Raw genomic sequence first — 21,526 nt, forward strand, 5'->3', positions numbered from 1 at the left:
TGCTGTTAAGTTCATAGTTTCTGCTTTTGTCCGTAACTTAAATTACTTTTTTGTGGTACATTAAAAAAATTGCTTGTATTGTGGTATTGCGGTATTTAACAGTAAATTTGCACGATTTTTAAAATTTTTAAATTGGTTTTATTAAAACTTTGGCGAATGTACCTTTTAAGGTAGACCAAAATTACAGATTATTTTTCTTCTAACTACAAACAATTATCAGTGTTGAAATGTTTGTTTAGTTTGTTATTGTTATAGTCTGTTAAATATGTGTATCAGATGGGCTGAAAAGTCCCAGGCGTAACAAAGAAGACGCGTTTTTTGTTCAAAATTGGCTTTATTCATCAACGCAATCTCCATCAAAAGCTACTCAATCATTCCAGCGCCACTCTAACATTTGAATACCACTTTTGTAGAACGATTTATCATTTGCCTCAAAACTGTTTCAGTTTCAGCGATAACTTCGGCAATAATAAATTCAACAATAATCGGCTGGGAGCGAAATTTAGGAAATGCGGTGGGTGTGCGAGCTATTCTAAGATCAATTCGTGTAGTTTTGCCATTTGTTTTGATTGATTGACTATGACAGGGTGCGTTGTCTTGATGAAAAAACTTTCTTTTCTATATGCGGTCGTTTATTTGCAATTTCGGCTTTCAAATCCTCTAAAAACGCTACATTATATTCACTATTTACGGTATCTCCCTTTTCAAGATAGTCGATAAATATTTCACAACGCACATCTCAAAATGTCGAGAGCATACACAAAAATTCCGCTTTGTAACATTTAAACATGTTACAAATATCATGATTTTTGTTCTTGGTCAAGGGTGAGCAAACGCGGCATCCACTTTGAAAGCCAACATGTTCAAGATTTATTTTTGCTGAAGTTCATAGTTTCTGCTTTTGTCCGTAACTTATATTACTTTTTTGTCGTACATAAAAAATTGCTTGTATTGCGGTATTTAACAGATTTGCACGGTTTTATTAATTTTTAAATTGGTTTTATTAAAGCAAGCCCTTTTTAAGGTAATGTGACTAAATTTAAACTCAAATATTTCACAGTGACCGATGATATTTTGTCACACTTCGTTGGGGATCCTTTTAATTAATTAAAATTAAAATTAAAAGGACGCGTTTCGCGCGACATGTACATAACTACCTTTAAATCTACTAAATTACAGATTTTTAATGGAATTTTATATGGAGAATAATACTTCACAAGAAATAATGTTACATATATGTTATAGGCTGTCCAATGAAACAGCCAATGTTAAATTGGGGTTTTGGTTTATAACGTTTCATAACATCTAATTATCACTAATATTTTATACCGATTCGGTTACATGTTCCGACGCTTCTCTAGCCGGACAGCATTCTCTCTTTTTTTAACTTACTAGTTTAAAATGAGAATGAAAATCCACTACATGTCATTTATAACGTGCATTGGATGTTATTGGAAGAAAAAATGGTGTATAGCTGTGTTATGTGAATCTAGTATTTAAAATTAAGGGTTTCTGACCTCTAGGGTGATATTCTAATAAACTGGGCCAAAAATGGCGAATAAAATTAAAGTAAATCTGTTCCTAATAATTTTATCGACTAGAATCTAACCAAAGCACCATCTTGAAATTGAATGGGGCTATAGTAACACATGTATTCCAAAATAAGGTAGTAGATGCTCCTTTGAATGTACACAATGAAGATTTACATCGTGACTTGGAGATTATTGCATTCAAGGAAGAAATCAAAAGGTTCTCTAGGAAACATGAAGCTAGGCTTCACCTCCATGAAAACCGAGAAGCTTCAACTGCTGCCGGATGACACTGTTTGCAGACTGAAGAGGACTACATGGGGATGCAGAAAAAATATCGATATATCGATACTTTCTGAAAAACATATCGATATTTTTAGCCGATATTTTTTGCCCGATATATCGATATATTGATATTTTTTCAGAACAATATATAATTTTTAATAAACCTTTTACCAATTTTAAATGTTTCGGTATTTTTATATTTTTCTTAAAAATATCGACATATTTTTTTTGTAAAATATGTATATTTCTTATACTTATTGCAAACTATTGCACCTATGGCACCCAGAAAAAATAAGGGAGCAAATATCATTATTATGAAAACAGTTAGTACCCGAGCGAAATGGCTAGAGTTGATTAAAATAGTTTTTGTTCAGGTAGTTTCAGCGTTTCAATATTATATCAAGAACAAAAGAAAGATTATGATACGATAATTTTTGTGAAAATATCATTTGTTTTTGCAGGGGTATTTCCAATTCAAAGGGATTTCCATTTCCAAAAATATCTAGCGAGAATTTGTTTAAAGAAACAAAAATGGTTATTAGAACAATCTACTATGGTACCATGGACCACACGAATGATTCTTAGACTCTTAATAAGACATTTTAAGATATTAAAGTGTATTTAAGACTTTTGAATTTTATGGTCTTAGCTAATTTCAGTATGATTTAAAATCAAAATCGTTTTCCATATTATTGCTAATCAAGTTTAAAACAATGTTACAGTTTTAAAAAATTGTATAATAACAATCGTTACTTTTATCGACTTGATTAGAATGATGACAAATCCGGATATGCAACGCAGCTATTGAAATAATAGCTGACGTAACGAGATGTGGTTGTCAAGATGTTATTAATCGAACACTGTTCTTTGTGAGATTTCTTTATAATACTAAATAAAAATAAATTATTTTCCAAAAGTTTTTATTTTAAAGCTATTAAATAACCTAACCTAACTGTGATATGGTTTTGATATTTCTGTGCATAAGATAATATTTTTTCTATTTAGTATTTTTTAATTATCCATGAGTTTGTAGGAATGTCCATCTGGTCGGTCGGAATGTGTGGCTGTCGATGCGATTGTTTGTCCGAACACTCACTACTATTTTCTGGAAGGAATTCGCATGGAAACTCAGAACACTGGTTGAATAAAAACTTGTTTATTTCGATGTTAAATGATATATGTAGTCGACGCGATGACGGACACAATATTAAGTTAGGTAAAGAAAGTACGGAGGCGCTATGAAAGTGGTACTCTTACAAGGGGGTAGATAAAAATGAAAACAGGTCGAGACGTTTTTTTTTCTTGTTCCAGAATGACCAGCCTGAACCAAATAATCTTTTGATGATGTCGCTTTAGGTTCGGGATGGTGGAGTGTTTTGCGGGCGACAGAAACCCTGGGTTTCTGGTTGTACCGAGGTAGGGGTACCGAGGTTTGTGAATGGGTAGGTATCAAAATGTTGTCGTGTTCTAATGCGCCTAGGGAGAAATTAACTGAAAGTGTTCGTGAACTTCTTCACGAACGGGATGCCTGATTCGAGGTGACTCTTGGTGTTCCTCATAAACAATGGGGCATTGAGTAACGCGCGGACATTTTTGGATTGGAATACTTGGATAGTGCAACTTCTCTCAAGTAAATTGGACCGACTAGCATTTTGTACGGAGTCGCTTTCTGTGGGATTGGATGTTTACTTATTTTTCAGACGAGTGGGAAGAGAAAGCATTACATGCCTTTGCCTTTGCAGATAGCGTACTCGATTTGGGCTGACCATTGGAATCTGCGGTCCAACTGATGTATGACACCTTCTGGAGCCTGGGGACAGGAATTTCATCGATTTGGAGGCGGTAATCAGGGAACTCCTTCTTGTGATTGAACAGAACAGCTTGAGTTTTGCTCGGGTTTAAGTTGGGCTTGGAGTCTGTCGCGAATAGCGTCAGGATTGTAGCCAGTTGTGAAGAAAGCTGTGTCATCTGCATACAATGCTGTGCGGAAATGTTTGTGGAGAGGGAAATCAGCCATGTATAGATTGAACAGGACAGGGACTAGTGGAACACCATGCGGAGTTACTGAGGAGATTTATCTTCGAGAGGAGACTGCGTCACAGATCCTCACTTGAAAAGGAATTACCGTCCAAGTATGAATCTATCAGGGACATTAGGTCATTCGGTAAACCAAGCTGTTTAGCTTTGAATATTAAACCGTCGTGCCATACTTGCTCGAAAGGTTTGGAAACAAAAAGATAGCTCCAGTTTTTCGACCTTTACTGGGATATTCCCTAGATACGGCCCCATCGGCGCTATTCATTTTCAAATTATGCGAATTAAATCTATTTTTAAAATTTTCAAACCATCATCGTCTAGCTTGGAAAGTGGCATATTCAGCAGAGCATTGGTAATTCCATTCTTCAAATTTTCGAAAATACTTAAGTCCCATTGCCTTTCAAATTTCATTAATTTTTTGTCCAGTTTCTATATGACGTAATACTTCCAGTTTAGTTCCTAGCGTAACTGATTTTTGGCATCTCTTTTTATCAGTCTCCGAAGTCGATAATCGTTTTGGTGGCATTCTGTCTAAAAAATTATGAAATTATAAAATAAGTTTAATAAAAAATATATATTAGAAATTTTTCATTTGTACATACTTATATATGTACTTACGTACCAAAAATATCCCTAATTATTTCCAATCTTTTCCAGTTAATGTGTAACAATCATTAATAAATATGTACATAAAACACTCACAGGTCAGTCGAAACCAGCCGCTTCATGAGCACCACACTGAATAACGCTCGTAAATAAGAGGAAATAGAAAAGAATGTGCATCGAGATTGCCCTTGCGTAAGATTGGCAACATGTTGATATATCGTCATCAAAAAAAAGTTTTTTTGCCGTTACAGGAAAATATTTTAGACCGTAAATCGAAAACATACCTTAATTGAAGAGGACCGTTATAGTGAAATACCGAATATATATTGTAATACTTATATTTATACTAAAATTTTTGAACTAAAATTATTCTGGGGATAATTGCGATTGAAACAGATATTTTAAATTATCATTGTTTTGCTTTGATTTAATTATTTATCTGTTTAATTAAATTTTTTCATTTATATAAAATTATATTATATACATATATATTATTATATATTACATACATCTGTCAAAACATTTCCGTGCAAATATTATATCCGAGTGTTAGATCCTTTACTTGTCTGATTTATTGTACATGACTAATTTTGTCACCCAGGTTAGTTAAAAAGCATGAAGAGTAGTAAGGGCTTTGTTACCATTAAAGTTGAGAAAAAAAATAATGGCATGAATGATCATGTATATTTAATAGTACTAAATAAATAAATAACCATAATCTTATTTTTTTAATAGCATGTTGTAGTTTGTTATAAATAAACATTTTATTATTTTTTTAGGGTAAATGATGTGGCTCCGTTATGTGACCGTTATTTATTCAAGTGATATCAAAAATATAAAAATACAAATGATAAAAGGGATGTTATGTTACCTGTTGACGAGGCTTGGGCAGTCGATGGTGGCACGTCTAAACCAAACGTTAGGCGAGTACCGAATGAATCGAAATACCCTTCAATAACCTCCCAGATAAACGTCTCGGGGTTGCTAGCTATTCGTTATCAGGTTCTAGTTGGCGCTGCTGGCACCCTGCCCGTGTTCAACATCTGGGAATAAATTTCTGCGTATTTTGTAAAATTCGACATGCCTCAAGGTCGCTACATTTTTATAAAATGTGATGCAATTACTTACATTGTTATCCAAAGAAATTCTAGTTGTATTTTTAAAACTATTCATTATTTTACTGTTATATTATATTGTGTATATTATATTTATACTTGATATAATAGTAAAACTTTTCTAAAGTTTGTGTAATGCAAATTTATATTACTTAATAGTTTTTTATCTGGAAAAACTTATCAATGGCTCTTGAAAGAATCCGGGAACCATTTGATATCTTGTGGTCGCATTTCCGTTCTGACAAGGAAATGTCTGACTCTTAACTTGGTGAACAAACTGACTATCACTGTTAAAGTAAAACTACTATTAATTTTGATTTTAAGTATGAATTATTGTATTTAACAATAAGTTACATTATTATTATTTGCATTTTGGGAGTTTCCAATCAGCTTTCTTTTTCCTACATTAAATGAGTAAATGTGGTTTTTAGCGATTCAAGTCAAAATTCAATTCTTCTAAATTGAAAAGATATCAATACTATTAATAATGTATTTACATTAGGTATGCCTTTGTTTATACCTTATATGAAAAATAATTTTTGATTGTCTTTTGGCTCCCTTTTTGAATTTATTCTAAAAATGTGATTTTCATAAGAATATATTGAATATGTCGTTTCGGACTGCTTTAGTGTCCTTGTCACATTTCGAAAATCATAGTTTCTTTTCTTACTAGGAGCAAAAATTAGAGTTTTCTGTAGCGTATTGTAACTGGCGATGTAAAGTGGATATACTACAATTTTGTACTACAGGTGCAGTCGTGGGTTAGTTCAGGACAGCCATCCGCATCGTTACTAAAGTGGAATAATAATGACCATAAAGTTTTGCCATGCATATAGGGTGGTAAGCAAACTGTACTGTATTACCAGCTGCTAAAATTATTCACATATAAACTGACGTCAATCGAACAAAATGACCAGTAAATTTTTGCAAAAGTTATGAAGGAGTCACTGTTGCAGATCTTACAGGAATTTCTGTCGCTAGCGTACTCACGGGACATAGTGTCTTCTGATTAGCTCGACGCATCATGGCTTCTTCGGTACACGATTTCGACATACTGGATTGGATTGCTAACAAAATCAATATCTATCTTTAAACACGGTATCGGTATAATACCGGAAATATATTAATAATATAGAGAAATATTAAGAAAAATATAGAAAATATATACAAAATTAAAATTAATTTTTTATTAATATATATATATATATATATATATATAGCATATTCTTTTCTCAATAAATGTCTTTTAATGTGAAAAAATGATATGTATATCTAAAAATATGGACTTAAACTTAACTAATTTAATATGTAGTTTTTGGAACATCTATAGACATTGTTTGTTCAACAGTCCGTGTTATTTAATTTAATTGATTATCATTTAGTTTCATCATGTTTTGATATATGTTGGGGTAATATACTTTTATCTGTCTTATCTAATATTAACTAAACTTATAATATAACTTTTGTAAAACTGTAAATGTTGAGCTGTAAATTTTTTAGTTGGTGTTGATTTTAATAGTGTACATTTTGTTCGTGACAGTAACAAGTAGAAATCCTTTATGATTAAATACCCCTTACAATTGTATCAAACTACCAATTAATCTCTGTAAATGAAGGTAAATGTAGTTAAATAGTTCTAAGCGGCTAAAATTATTGAAATTTGAATCTGAATTTTTTCTGGTAATTATACAAAATAACCTTAGTCATAAACTATCCTAAATTATATTGAATATTATCCTGCCATCTTTGTTTCGACAAACAGTCGTGTTAACCAACGGGTTGATCTTCAATGGAGAAGAACGCCATACTGCTTTCTAATTTCGGCATTCCTGACATGGTCGTGTGCTAGTCATTCCGGAAATTCAGAGAAGCTTACGGACTTTAACGGAGGTGAGGTAATGTCACACATATTTTGTCATCACACCATATGCGACCGACAGAAAACAATCTCACATCCTAGTCATCACCTAAGATTTTGATTATATAAAAGCAATTGTGTTAAAATATCTTTTATCTTTTATTCATTCATAAGAATAATACATCGAAAAGGGGAATCACCATAGAATAAACAAGTATACAATACCTCGTATAATCTCCAACTATAATATTTATATTGTTAGATATTTCGATCAGATAATAAAGTTCTCGAGCGAATTTAAGACTTATATTATAATAATTCTTTAAATAAAAATATAAATGAGGATAATGACATACATTAAGTAAGACAATGAATAATACAATAATCATGTAAATAAGAAGAGGACTTTTATTATTATAAGAGTGATGTAAATTGTATGAGATGGTACCATGCATGGTATGCATGGTATGAGGAATGTATCCTCGACGTTCCTAAAGCGTCCTTTTGTAATCCATGCCAAGGGACATGGAGAGGGAGTAGGCGGTACCGGTGAAATGGCAGTGGTCTAGTTATGGATCGCTAAAAATAGAAATATATGCTTCAATATCAATAATTAATTTTTGAAATGATTTGGATTAAGAAGAATGAAGTTTGTTCATTCTCTTACAAAATCGGTTAGGAATATTATTAAAATTAAATTTTATAAACAGTATTTTATAACCGTTATTTTTATCGACACTTAAAACGACTTTTAAAAGATAAACTTAATGAAATAACAATTAACCAAATAGTTTGATCTACCAGTACTAAACCGCATAACGATCTGGATTTAACTGGAACTGTAAATCAACTAAATGAAAAGGTTTATTCTTAAGCTGATATGGAAGCTAAACAAAGAGCTGCAATATACTTTAAAACCACAATAGATCCAATCTATTTTCGTACAAACCGATGGAATTATATTATTAAATAGATACAGTAAATTGGTAGATGTGGTATAGTGAGAAAATGTTCATTCGTCCGAAAGTTCATTTATGAATAATCAAAATCAATCCATGAAGTGCATGGTAATTGACAACGAAAAGTGGTTCACTTATGATAACGTCAAATGAGATCGGCCGTGAATGAAGGGCGGTGAATCGAAATTGATGAATAGGAAGGTTTTTCGAGGTGTTTTGGGGATTGACAAGGAATCGTATACTATAAGCTAATCCGCTACGACCAAAATGTTAATTAGAATATGTTCTGTAAAATATTAGACGTTCTGATGCGAGTAATCGTCTAGAAATGGCCATTAGCTCAAATATTTAGACCACATACATCAATATTATTGTCCCGACCTGGCATTAGCTAACTAACACGTAATTTTGTCCTCGACTAACTATTTTCTATAAGAGAGGCTTGTGAAGTTGCATATAGGGTCTTCTACAAAGGATGTATAATGGAATTGCCTTCAAAATGTTAAGAAGTCATGAACCAAAACGGTGTAATTTCTATATATATTAAATAAAGTCCTCAATTTCATGGGGAATTTACGTTTTCTATATATATTAGGAAGAGTAGTAGAAATAAATAGAGGAGTTTTTGCAATAAGGTTATTGTTCAATAAAACTACAAGTTTAAAACACTAATAATTTAACAAACCTACCATTGGCTCATTTAGTGGTGAATAGCTATGCCATTCATTTATATGAGACAAATTGTTTACATTAGTGTCAATATTGAGACAGTGATGTTGTTATATCTGTACAAATTTGTATGTCTATCCACTGTCCTTCGTGCAACTCCATCATATAGTTTTTTAAACTTTTCTAACCTAAATGGATATGATTACTTCAATTAATTTAACATTGCCACTCGCTTCACGCTTGTTGAAAATCTTACATACTAATATAATCAGAATTTAATTTGGGATCAGTTAATTAATTAATTTTTCTTTACCTCATTTAAATATTATTTATGTTTAACAACTATTATTGCGGTATTTTTAACGATTGAACAAATTAATTATTGCGCAATGATAACATTTTCTGTAAAAGGTATCCAAAGGTTACGGAAACTTATACTGGAATGATGAAGATGTTATAAAAAAACTGGATGTGATCTGAAAAAGTAGAAGTACCTGGAATTTCATTAGGCACAGTAATCAAAACATTTTATCTGCAGTTTTAGTTATTAAAAATTGGGTGCTAAGTTATAAGTTCCATGTTATTTTGTCGCTGTAGATGTGACTTGATTTCACCGATATTATCCAGAACCAAAAAAAGAGGCTAAGGACTAGAACTGAAATATTTGCTTCCGACATGAACTGGTGTTTAGAAATGTGTTCCTAAAATTAGGTATTTTAAAAGCTATAAACAATTTTAATCGTGTATTACCTCCACACTAGTAAAAAAATTATTGATTATAATCTTTCACAATTATATATAGAAAATCAAGTATAATACTGAAAAAATATATAATTTCTATTCAACATAACCGCTCTCTCTGTACAACCTACGCATATAGCTCAAATAGAATTAAATATATAATTAAATTAATTTAATTAAAGTACGAATTGTTTTCATCCACATTCACCTAATTCGTTGTCTTTTTAATTTCAGTTTTCATGTTTTCACAGCCCACTACTGTAATGCTATCGTCGTTGATTAAAGGAAATTATAATGATAAATAGACTAATTTTGAAAAAATAACTTCGGAAAAAAAGCTGGACAGATCATACTCAAAATGAAAGAACTATGGTGGTTAGTTGGAATATAAGATTAAAGAAATTGGTTTATCAATTAATTTTAAAGGCCATTTGGGCGTTGGGCATATCTGCATAGAACTGCATGGTAAGCTGATTGTAACAGATCCACGAAGTTCATTCAAAATTTCACCATAAAACATGAGAAAATGTTACTAAACCACAGCAGCGTTGAAACAATGCTGTTACTGCTGAACAACACAAAGGAAATCAGAAGATTGTAGTGGAACAAACCAAGTTGTATAGGAATATATATATATATATATATATATATATATATATTCTTATAATATATTCTTACAATATAATAAGGATCTATGTTACTTCAACTCTCCAGAACTAATTAAGGCACTCCTTAATATAATAAATATCCATCGAGCTATTTACCTATTCCCACACTATCAAAACTACAGCTAAATTTAGCCAAGAAAATGAATTACCATCAGCCGCGGCAATTATTTGAGAGACTTTTTTTCTATAGAGAATAATAATTCCCTTTTCATTTACTTTTTAAAATAATATAATACTCTTAGAATCTTTTACGAATTACTTTCAATAGCATTATAATAAAATACATCTCTAATAGCTATCGAAACTAAGAGTAAAAATTTACATTACGAAGATATACATAGGTCATTACATAGAGATTATTTTTTCATCTATATTTGTGCATTACAGAATGAATAAACTCTGTTAATATTTTTTAAATTATTTTATAGAATTTTTTCCACAAATTATATTAAATAATACTTTCCATCTACTTTTAAAAATAATGTAATACTTTTAGAATCTTTTACGAATTACTTTCAACGGCATTATAAAAAATAAACCCATAATAGCTATCGGAACTAAGAGTAAAAATTTACATTAATAGCATTTACTATATTTGTGCATTACGGAATGAATAAACCCTCTCAAGAATTTTTATAAATTATTTGGCAGAATTTTTCCATAAAGAATAATAAATAGTATTTTCCGTCTACTTTTTAAAATAATGTAATACTTTTAGAATATTTTACTTTCAACGACATTATAAAACATCAACCATTAGATGACTTTCGGAACTAAAAGCAAAAATTTACGTTAAAAACATTAAATGATTATATGGAGATTATTTATTCATTGAAATTTGTACATTACAGGATGATTCAGTTCTTACTCTATATTTTCTATTAGTATAGAGTAATCTTTACCAATCCTATACTTTTGCGCATTTTGAAATTTCCTGTATTACTGCCAATTATTTCAGTGCCTAGTGCCCATCCGTTACTTTTTATGAGATTAGTGGTTATTTATGTCGAATTATTTCTTACTTAAGAGAAAATTAGCAGCACACAATACGGAAAGAAATTAGCCTGTATAGGTAAATTGTTATAATTTAGTAACACAAATTTTGTAGATTGCTAAGGAACAAAAGTTTATTTATATTAAACTATATGCAGACACTGATCAATATGACGTAGTTCCGGTAAGTGTGATATACAAAAAGGATTGCCGTGCCCTGAAAATAATATCAAAGTGGGTGTAGTGTGTAAACACATTTATTCATTCTGTCTGTTATAAGAGAAGCAGCCATACCACATCTATAACAGCAAAAATATGAGCGGAATTGGTGTAGATTACTATATGCTTTTTAATTAGTTATTTGATTTTTCTATCAACTTTTTAAAATAATGTAATACTCTTAGAATATTCAAGGACTACGTTCAATAACGTTATGAAAAATGAACCAATAGATGGCTCTGGGAGCTGACAATAAAAATTAACAGTACAAAGATTTCTATAACTTACATTCTTTTCCATTTAAATTTGTACATTATATGATGAATAAATTATGAGTTTAATATGTTAGCAAGTCCCATGGCTATATTCATGAATGGAAACACATTGGCGTAAAGCCCTTCCCACAACCCACCGAATCAAGATAAAAACCCCCCGGAAAAAAATGTAGAAATCCATTCGCCCACCACCACGCATTCCTTCAGCTATCTGGCGCTTGGCCAGTCAACGTTTCAACGGGCGATCCACCGTCAGTAGTCCCGCCCAGCGGCACCGCCTCTTCCGCGTCGTTTTCTTGGCCCGGCGTCGGGACCTAAGGCCAAAAAAGGCAGCGGAAAGGCGCGACGAAAGGCGAGCACCTCCTTCTTCTATCGCCATCATCGTCGCACTCGCGCACAGCCGTATCTTTTTCTCCTTGTCCGACGCGGAACGATGGGATGGTTAACGTCAAGTTTGCCGCCACACGACGGGCTATCCGATCGGTCAGTCGCGGTCGCCGTAGTCGTTTGTCGGTTGTCTAATCGAGTGGATCGTGATATCGGTGACCCGTCTGTTCTTATCGAGAAAAGGGTAAACGTTTTCGCCCGCGTCCGAAACACTAAAGACACTGTTCGCCGGCCAGGGGAGTGTGGAAATACATCGTCAATACGTCTAGTGCATGCATAAACCGGTCCGATACAGAACACCGTAGAAATCCCAGTTCGGTGAGTAAGAAACGTCGTTGTGCGATCTTCGTTTGTTTGTCAGGTGTCCGTGATTCACCTTTGGCGAAGTGTGCGTGCCTGTGTGTGTGTGTGTGTGTGGATGGTGTGTTTTGGCGGATTCGGGTGCCGAGGGATGGTTTGACCTATTGATAGGAACACCAATGAATACATTAGTAAAAATAATCACCCCTCCGGTTTTAAGAATTACCCGAATCACCTCCAAATCGACAGAAGTGTTCCCGAATAATAATGGCTAATTCCATAAATCTTTTTATTTTCGGCGCAAGAAATACATGTCGACAAAAACGAGAAAACGTAAGATTGTTGTTAAATTTTGCCAAACACTGTCGTTCTGTTCGATTCTTTTTTGTTCGGCGCTTACTGTTCAATCAACCAATTAAATTTGTTAAAAGATTTCGTCATTTTTACACTGAAATCAATGAAGAAAAAAACAATAAAAAAGATTAATAATTAACAAATTATATATATCAAGCCTATAAATTAATTTTAAATGATTTACAACAGATGGTGTTAGAGCGTCACGACGCATCGCAACCAAATTCATGTTGAAGTCTCACTTTAAGGCTTTACTTTTCAGTGCGTGTCACTTTGTTGAAGATTGGCATTTTTCAGCGTTTTGAACATGTCTGAATTACCCGTACCGATAAAATAATTTCAAATCATCAAATGTGGCGTAAAGCTTATGGCAACCGTGGACATTGGGCCCCATTGGACTCAATATGTGAATACTGATATGATTTCAATGTTTTAAAAGTGTTGATTCTGACACCGAAGTAGTTAAAATATGTGGAACTATTAATTTACTTGAAAATATCAATTTATTTTGCGGAAAGAAGAGGCGGTTTGTTGATTGGTGATATAAAGCGACACTGAAGGTTCTTATCTATTAGAAAATAAATCAACCCATCTCACGTGTTCACCATTCAGATAGACAAAAGGTTGTTATTCGGTATGGACAGCTTATAGTTATAGTAAAATTATGTTTGAATATTTCCTGTATGGTCGAGATGGCACCATTTCTGTTAAAATATCTATGGTATGCCTCTATAGAATGGTTTTCGAGCTTTAGTGACTCCAGATTCCAATAGTGTACGGCTAAAAAAATGGGTTACTGCAACCCGCATTGGGTAACCATTCACCGTGAACCGCAATCTTTCAAATTGCAGTAAACGATGTTAGGTTACAGAAGCTTCAGTCCTCCTATGGTGGCCGTACATCTTTAAAGGTGAAGCATTTGCCAGGAATCCATTGACTAAGTGTCAAAGCTTGAATGTTTCTTTCTTGTAATTGCTTATGGCTGGGAGTCGTTGAGTACCTTCATTCCACTTTTTGTGGCGTTACTGCTTCAGCTGCTAATACTTTTGCCCGAATCCCATTTAACTACACAAATAAAGGCTTCGAGTCACTGCGGAATGATTGCCAATCCAAGGCCAACCTCTCTTCTTTTCTTGATAATTAATTTGATTCTGGTTAATTGAATTAATTCAAAACAGAACAGCCTTCTAATATACCCAGAATTCTACCGACTGCGCCAGTTAAAAGTCATATATTTATTTTACATTCGTATCATATCATGTCATTCACATAAGATGGTTTAGAGAACAAAAACTATTAATTTACTTGAACACATTATTTTAATTAACGGAAAGAAGAGGCGATTTGTTGAACGGTGATACAAAGCGATACTGAGGATGAAGCAGACCAACCCAAACCAACCACAACCCAGACCGCTCCAAAGGTAGTAAAAAAGCACATAGCCGGTTAGTCTGGAGCGTATTACATAACATTTTATTAACTCAAATATTCTTTGTTGTACATTCGACTAGTACCTGGACGGACATCAAGAATAAAACCTATGAAAATTTGTTATATCAATTAAAATTTGTGAACAGTAATTATATGCTGAATAAGTAATTACTAAACCTTTCAATTCAAAATACTAATAGACTAGCTTGGTTGGAATTTATTATCTTTCTATCTAATTTATAACTTTCTAACAAAAAAAAACATACAATGATAGTCATGACAGTGCCCAATTCAATAATTTTGGGGGCAATTATAAAGCGCATAGCAAATTATAAGCGCATGACGCCGCTAGACAAGACAACAAGGTTTTTAAAGGTCTTATATTTTTAGAAGATTATTGTTAAAGCAGAATGTCAAAACGAATAAAGGTACCTAGTTTCTTTCTACATAAAGTGATAGTGATTCTTGAAAAAAAGAACAATCAATTTCAGTAATGATTGACCTTCCTGGGCTATTTTAAGCACTTTAATATTCTAAGAGACACATACGAGAACTTTTTAACAAGAAAATATACAAGACAGTCATCACAGTGTCCAAGTTAATATTTTTGGAGAGCAATTATAGTGCTTCGCTAGACAAGACAACAGAGATCTTACATTTTTAGAAGAATATTGTTAAATTAGAGTGTCAAAAAGAGTTAAGCTACACAGTTTCCTTCTACATCAAATATTTCCTCAAATAGGTCTTTAATTATCAGAACTGCTTCTAAAAGAAATGAGATTTAAAGAACAAAATAGTGATTCTTGAATAAGAGAATAATCAATTTCAGTAATAATTGACCTTCATGGGCCATTTAAAGCACTTTAATATCCTAAGAGACACATACGAGGTCTTTTTAACAAAAAAAAAATGTACAAAATAGTCATCACAGTGTCCAAGTTAATATTTTTGGAGAGCAATTATGGTGCTTCGCTAGACAACATAACAGAGATCTTACATTTTTAGAAGAATATTGTTAAATTAGAGTGTTAAAAAGAGTTAACATCATACATTTCTTCTACATCAAATATTTCCTCTAATAGGTCTTTAATTATCAGAACAGCTTCTAAAAGAAATGAGATCTAAAGAACAAAATAGTGATTCTTGAAAAAAGAGTGTTCCATTTCAGGTTTAACCTCTTCTTGTTAATATTTTATGTATTTACATGTATTTTGGTCAGCCATGCTATTGTTAAAATGAGAGGTATACATTTATGAACTGTTAAGCAACCTAATTTAATTCTAAAGCTATCCAATTGGGTTATGATATTTCTCTACATATAATTGCAGTTTCCTATTTGGCAACATTGAGTTATTCAGTGTATATAGATGCCAATCGCCTATGGTTTAACCTCTTCATGTTTATATTTTATGTACTAGCATGTATTTTGATCAGCGATGCTATTGCTGAACATGAGAGGTATACATTTATGAACTGTTAAACAACCTAATTTAATTCTAAAGCTATCCAATTGGATATCCTTTTTGGTTTCCTATTCAGTAATATTGAGTTATTCAGTGTATATGGATGCCAATCGCCTATACGCTAATCTAGGATAGGTCGAAATTTCACAAATTTTTTCGACATTTAATATTTTTGTTTGACTTGAAGAAATCTTCTACCGTCAAGTATCAATTGTCGGCTTTGGTTTCTACGATTTAAAAGTGGTGACTAAAGACTTAATGAACGAAATTAGCTTCCAAGCGTTTACATGCGACGAGAATCCAAATTGAGTAACAATGGCTTGACGAGATTTCATTGCTTACCAAGCAAAAAAAGTTTCTGCGTTGTGATTGGCGTTAAAAGGTGGATCCACTTCTACAATCCCAAATGCAAGAAGTCATGGGTTACTCCAAAATACATATCTTTATATTTTTAGCCGAATATATTGTTTTAATTGATTATATCTTACATTGGGCGTTCTCGCATCTGCCGGCACCGACACGACGCCGACACGCCAACAGCACGGCACCGACACAGCACCGTATTTTGTTTTTATCATTTTCATTAGTATTGTCCCATATGGAAGACTTTGATTCTACTAATTCAATTGGTGTTACAATATCATATATAAAGCTAGACATTTTCCTCTTTTAACCTTAAAAATATCTCTGTACACAATAACAATCGCCATCGACACGAGTGGACCTATTGCTTCATTGCCGACATGCCGTTGCTGGCAACGACACGATACCGACATATCGGCGAGTCTGAAAGGGTTCCATTTGTTGACGTGTTATTACACGTCCTCCGATATCGTTGTCGTGTAGGTGCCGGCAGATGTGAAAACGCCCATTAGATATGCTTAGTACAATTTTAATTTATAAAGTAATTTATTACTACTGTTCTGTGGTATTTACATTAATACACAAGCAAGGCGTGTACGGGATTAATACATCAGTATGTATTTGTCAAAGAATATTAATGGCCGTAAAGTTTTTAAGATATAGTCTACTCTGTTAAAGCTGTTAAAGCCCAATAAAACTGTTACTGCAGATATTTACTGACATCAATTGAACAAAGTTAAAATGAGCTTACGCAAACTCATCCTATTTTAAGACATCGCTCGGCCACTTCCTTTAAGGTACATATTGCATCTCGAATGGGAAGTTCTGCAGCACCGAGCGTAATCACCGGACCTAGCGCCTTTTGATTATCAGATGTTTATGTCGAAGTAGCATGTCTTGGCTGGCATGTGGTGTCAAAATGCTGAAGAAATGCATGCACATGTATCGATGATTGGATCGCTGTCAAACTAACATCATTCTTTCGACATGGTGTAGAAAATGATGGAAAATATTTGGATTAATATATTTTCTAAAAGTTAACAAAATGCTGCCACAAAACGACCAGAATTCATGCAAGCACCTAATAGTACAACATTATTAATAGAGAAGATTAATGATTATTATTTGTTATTAGTAAAAGTAACAGAATTATTTTAAAACGTCTTAAGGAAATGATAATAAACATTGTGTCACCCACTAGTAATGTAGTTCTGCAACAATTTATTGTTAAATATAGTAAATATTGACTAATTATATTAATTATAGGCAATTTGGATATGAACATTTATTTCATTTACTGTTTTCGTATTGCTTCTTTTAAAATTAAAATGTGTGACTATTGAGTGTAAGCTAGGATTAATTATTTTATTCAGAATATCAATCCAATATATTTTGCTTAGCAATAGGCACATATGGTTATAACAGAAAATATTAGATTTCGCCACTCAATAGATTTTATATCGAATATAAAATTATAAATTTAAAATTAAGTAATTATACAAGATATTTTTATTCAAGTATAAGAAAATAGCAATTGTTAAAAAAGAAGACATACGGTTACAATTATGTAGTACTGTGCTATATTTTACCTATTACTATCGCCATTCACTGATCTATGAATCAGTTACCATATTTACGCATTTCTTTTGTCGTATAGTATTACATAATTTTAACCATTTATTACTATTTGAGATATCTATTATAGTTTTTTTTAATAAAATTACCAAGGAATATACCAAAAAAGCAAAAACATATCTGTACTCAATTAAATTTAATAAATTAACAATACTTAGCATACGTATTGATATATTTCTATTGAATTGTTATCTAGTTGGATGGTTCCTAATTGGATAATTCTCTAACTATATTCATGTCACATATTTAACATTAGACATTTATTGCATTATCAGATTTTCGATGAGGATTTGTTGAAATCAAACCGAAACTGTCTTTACATTACGATTGTTATATACAAATTGCGATAAAGTAATTTAGTCTTCTTTAGATAGATGCCACGTGAACCAGATGGATAAATCCTGACTCTTTATTGACTCGTAACCCTTGAATCAAAGGAAGTGACTCAACCTATGTTAATCCGACATAAAATTCAAGTGATATAAGAAAAGTGAAGATAGTTCAAAAACATTTTGAAATATAAATCACACTCACTATTAGGCATTAACATTCATTTTTCATCCTATTATTAACAAAACTGTATATATGACTGATTTATGTGGTGAAATCAAGCTTCTGGATGAAAGAGCCAACGGTGTCTACAAGATATGATCAAGATAATCAGAAACCCATTTCAAACATATGAGAAAAAATAGTCCTGCGACACCAACAGCAGTGCATTATTGATTTAGATGTTGATTAGGTTGGTTAGGTGATGACACAAAATCCCAATATTTATATAAATCTTTAATCGTCTTTAAAGAAACACCTTTACAACGACTTACATCAATGAAAGAAAGCTTGGCCTATTTTATGTGTCTATAATATGTGTCTCCTATGGAAACTAAGTAGCCTAAAGAAGAAATCTAGAAAACTAAAAAGCCAACTAAACTAACTAGAACAACTTAAATGCCAATTAATAACAGTTATTAACAAGAAAAGTTATGAACTATCATAAGTATCTTAAAGAAAATATAAGTAGAAATGAAATTATAAGTAGTTATAAACTATAACGTATTGTGTAAATTACATAATTAAAATAAGGATACAGTAATATAACCTTTAATTAAATCTTCAATACCAAACAGTAAAATTGTAACTTAGTTTTTACGGATTTGAACCCATACTATGAAACTATTATTAAGATCCAAGCAAACAAGATAACAGTGATGTGATCAGGATTATTTAGCTTCGAAGTGACTTAGTATAAAAAAAAACAACTGTTGAAAAAAGATTTGGTATAAAAAAGACAGTTTTCCATTCCAAGAAAATAGAACTCACTAGGTAATCGCCAGAATCAATGAATTAATATGAATATCAACGAATGGCTCAAATATCTGAATTGTTGTATCATTCACTCTATTCGTTAGTTTTAGCTCTCTCTGATTTATTGCTATTTTCACAACACAGAATGTATGGGTAAAATGTATAAAAACAAGCATAACATCTTTTTTCTCGAACGACAAAACGTATAATCATTATACTCACAATCTTTAAACTGCAACAAAATTCATATTTAAGTTAAGCCCTAAGGCCCACACTTTGAGATACTTTACTGAAGCGAATGAATTTCAATTATTTTCTCAGATCTGAAGATGAACGAATTTCAAACGAACAAAACATCATTTATGTTTCCTGTACATGACTGAAGTGCGACTACAAATATGATGAATGAAGAGTCATACTTAAACATCCATGCGCAGCGCTCGACGAGAATGACGAGCATTGAAGAATAGACTCCTCGACCAAAACACTGTTTGGTTCGTGCTGAAGAACCTCGATTATTTCTCACTAAAACTGCCCATTTTTCGGCCCACAGGCAATGCTAGTCGTCTCTTCTTCAAATCGCTTTCTATTATTTTAATCCATATCTTTTTCGTAGCTCTTCGCCGTGTCTCTCACCGAAAGGGTTGATTTTGCCAAGAATTCGTTCATCTTTCTTTCAAGAGACATGTTGAAATCATCGTAATCTGCGTTGCGTCTCATAATTTATTCTTCAATTGTGAACAGATTGTCGTATCTGAAACAAATGACTTCATTTCTAATATGATCACGGAGAGAAATATGCAGGATTTGTCCTAAACATCGCAATAGAAAAACTTCAAGCTTACAGGTCAGACCGTAACAATGTCCAAGCCTCGAAACCATAGAAGTATATTTAGCGAGAGTTTTTAACGTAAGAAAGCGTGAAAATCTACATTGAGATATTTATATGTTAAGACCTAACCCTATCAACCATTATTACCAGACCTGCCTCTTGTTTATATCGATGTCCCACGGTCTAGTTAAAAAAAATTGAAATGCTTTCCTAAAATAATACATCAAACTTTAATAATTTTTAAATTAAATGTAACACGTGTTTATTTACCGGTATATACTAGTAACATGCAATGTAGCTGGCTTTCCGTCATTATTTTTTGTCGTCACCATTTAATTTGTTCGTTAATATAAAAATTTACGATTTAATTACCTGTTTTGAAGTTAAATAATCTGTTTAGAACAAAAATACCTGGATATTAAAAAAATAATGATGATTTTAGACTTTTAAATGAATTGAAATTAAATACTGTTTATGTAATTATGAAAATTGGCATGTAATATAATAGGTTTATGTCTTTATTGTTTAGGTATATAGAATGTCCGAAATGGATTAAAGAAACAAGGGTAGCATAATTATATAATTCTGAAGTAAAACAAATGAAAATGTTATTGAAATATGTTACTATTGAAGATGCATAAAATAACTATGAATACAAGAAGAAATGCCATAATTATCATACACCGAAAGGACTTTTCAAGAAGCATCTTTTCTTTATAGTACCAAAATTTGGATCAAATAAATATAACACAGTACAAAACATGATGCTAGGTTTTCGCTAGGCTTCATTCATGTACTGATCAGCAGAAATGTATTGTTACTCGAATAACCCTTTATTTTCAGATTTAAGATGAAAAATGTGAATTATCAGATGCCTTTAAGAATCATTACTCTGAATGAAATAGTTTTTTAATAAACATGGAATAAATTTGAAAAGATCATCAGTGGTATTAAGCTAGTAAGAAGGTTTAACACAATAAAATATAACTAAATTTTTTGTATATTTTTTATTTAGTTATTACAACGATTATTATGTAAATATTCTGTTTTGAAACGTTTTGTTTTGGTGTTAAGAATCTAAGTTTGATTGTTTTTTAATTTTTGGTGAGTTCCTTATTTATTTCTTGAAGTCGGCTCAATTTTTTTGTTAAAAATATTTTATTTCTCCCATTTTAGTGTTAGACATTTACTCAATAAATTACGCGGTTATTTTATTAAGTATTATAATGGATAGCTCAACTAAAGTGCAGCCCGTATGAGGAAAAATAGGAGTAAATAAACAATGAATGATAATAACAAATGATTGATAATAAACAATGATTGATACCACTAGAACAGGACACAGACTCAAAAGAATCAAACCATCTGATTTTATGTAGTGTTGTGTAGTGAGGCGCATATATCGCATAAATTCAGCAGTGACATGTATAAACATTATTTCACCAGGGACTGAGTTAGGGCCGATGGGTCCTCCTAGTTATATACCTAGATTTAAGTTAGCA

The 21,526-nt window shown here is 32.1% G+C and overlaps 1 protein-coding gene across 3 annotated transcripts in view; it reads left to right on the top strand.

The window, feature by feature from the left end:
• Positions 1–12,453: 12,453 nt before the first annotated feature.
• Positions 12,454–21,526, top strand: part of LOC143195665 (runt-related transcription factor 2) — a 207,591-nt gene continuing 198,518 nt past the window's right edge. For 2 of the 3 annotated variants that reach the window (XM_076403042.1, XM_076403063.1), the window contains exon 1: positions 12,454–12,659. The gene's annotated coding sequence lies outside the window, so the exon portion shown is untranslated. Of the gene's footprint in view, positions 12,975–21,526 lie in introns of all 3 variants that reach the window. The other variant, XM_076403052.1, reaches the window with a different exon arrangement.

Source organism: Rhynchophorus ferrugineus, unplaced genomic scaffold (assembly GCF_030347505.1).
Source record: "Rhynchophorus ferrugineus isolate W39M unplaced genomic scaffold, kcgeb_rfMv2 rfM1, whole genome shotgun sequence".
Lineage (NCBI taxonomy): Eukaryota > Metazoa > Arthropoda > Insecta > Coleoptera > Curculionidae > Rhynchophorus > Rhynchophorus ferrugineus.